Genomic DNA, 2052 nt, shown 5'->3' on the forward strand with positions numbered 1-2052 from the left:
TAGAGCAAGAGAAAAATAACGAAATAAACTACCTAGACATAAACATAAAAAGAACACAGGATAACGGTTTTATATTTAACACATACAGAAAACCAACACAGACAGATGCAGTCATACCCTACGACTCATATCACTGTAACGCACATAAACTAGCTGCTTTTAGATCACACATACATAGAGCATACAATTCAAAAATGAACACAGAAAACCTTACCACCGAAATAAATACAATCTACCAAGTTGCGAAAAATAATAGCTTCCCAACTTACATAATAAATAATATTATAAACAAACAACAGAAAAAACAAAAAATGATTAATTGTACCACTCTAAAGAATCAACACAATGAAGATCAAAGTATTTATTATAGAGCTATAACATTCCAAGGCAACATATCCAATAAAATAAAACAGAGTTTAAAACAATATAATATAAATCTTAATTTCAAACCAAATAAAACATTAGAAAGAATGCTTATAAACAATAAGGACAAAATAAATAAACTGGACGACAATGGTGTGTACATACTAGAGTGCGACACTTGTAAAGCAGCGTACATTGGAGAAACAGGCAGAAGCCTTAGAAAAAGAATAAGAGAACATAAACACAAAAATAACTCCAACTTCGGAAATCACTTAACATTTAACTCAAAACATGAATTTAACGAAGATAAAAATTCCAGAATCCTTCATCATATCAATAAAGGTTACTATTTAGAAATAATGGAAAACTATAAAATTAATAAATTCCTCAACAACTGCCCTGATGTAACATGCCTAAACGAACAAATTATACCTACAAGAAGACCACTATATACCTATCTCAAACAACCATACACACCTCCACGAAAACCTCCCGAACTCTAAAAATAGCTGCTCTCTCTGTACCATTATATTTTTCAGTGTGTTTGATGTAGGGAGTTAATATGTTTATGTTGTAATACCTCATTTTAACCTGTTGAAAATTAACCTATTCAAAACAAGAAAGTTTAAATTCAATACACGACAATCACATTTGACAGATTACCAACATTAAAATAGAAAATATACCATTGACAGTTTCAACATAACCTAAAATATAATAAAAAGTGATGTATGATAGCACATGTTTAGAGATTAACATTTTAATAGTGAATTGATTCAATAAAGTATCACATACATGTTTAGTTGTTCAAAAAATTGACGTAAGTTAAAATGTAAAATTATATAATAGAAAGTGTTGTAAAATTAATAACTTTAGGAACTCCTGAAGATGCTCCGAAAGGAGCGAAACCGGTAGAGTGATAATAAACACATTTCACCTTTAAGTGCAAAATTTGTTTAATTGAATTTATTATATAATTTTATACACATATAATTAGTGCTTTGTTGTGCTTTTTTGATGCGATGCTGTGGAATGACGATCCTATTCTTCTGCCTAGTGTCATGTTGGTGAATATCACTATGAGATGAATATCACATTTTGTTCTTATGCAGAAGGGTGACTACCGCTAGTATGTAGACGCTAGGGACAGTTAATATTTGCATCGCTTTAAATATGCTTCTGCAGCTATCTCACGGTCCTGCACACGCCAAAGCTTAGCGTATGCTTCCTTTTGCTGGATTAAGAGCTTGGAAGTTTGAGGCGATGACCCCCAAACCTCAATGCCATAGTGAAGTATGGAATTAAAGTGACTGAAGTAGGCGGTTCTAGCAGCTTCATGGGTTGAGATAATCCTTATTCTTCTGATGAGGTAGGTTGCTGTGGCTAACTTTTTTGTAACGTATTCCATATGTGAATTCCATTTCAGGTGGCAATCTATATTAAGACCACGGAATTTAATCGTATGTCCCGTATCTGTCTCTTTATTGGTAAGTATGAGTGATTGCGTCTTTTTTTCATTCAGTCTTAGTTTATTGCTGGCGAACCACTTTTTCGCTTCCAGCTCGACTTCTTCGGACCTTCCGAGAAGTTCCTGTCTGTCTTTAGATGTCACCAACAGCGAAGTAGTGAATGTGAAGTATGAATACCGTAGTACTCTAGCTTAACGAGCAGAATCTGGTGGTCGACGCA

General features: G+C 33.4%; 1 long non-coding RNA gene across 1 annotated transcript; it reads left to right on the plus strand.

Moving 5' to 3' along the window:
- Window positions 1–965: 965 nt before the first annotated feature.
- LOC139430224 (uncharacterized) lies at window positions 966–1306 on the plus strand. Its single transcript, XR_011640734.1, has 2 exons — window positions 966–1183; window positions 1240–1306. It is a non-coding gene; the product is annotated as an uncharacterized lncRNA (long non-coding RNA).
- Window positions 1307–2052: the final 746 nt, after the last annotated feature.

This window comes from Onthophagus taurus, chromosome 1 (genome assembly GCF_036711975.1).
Source record: "Onthophagus taurus isolate NC chromosome 1, IU_Otau_3.0, whole genome shotgun sequence".
NCBI lineage: Eukaryota > Metazoa > Arthropoda > Insecta > Coleoptera > Scarabaeidae > Onthophagus > Onthophagus taurus.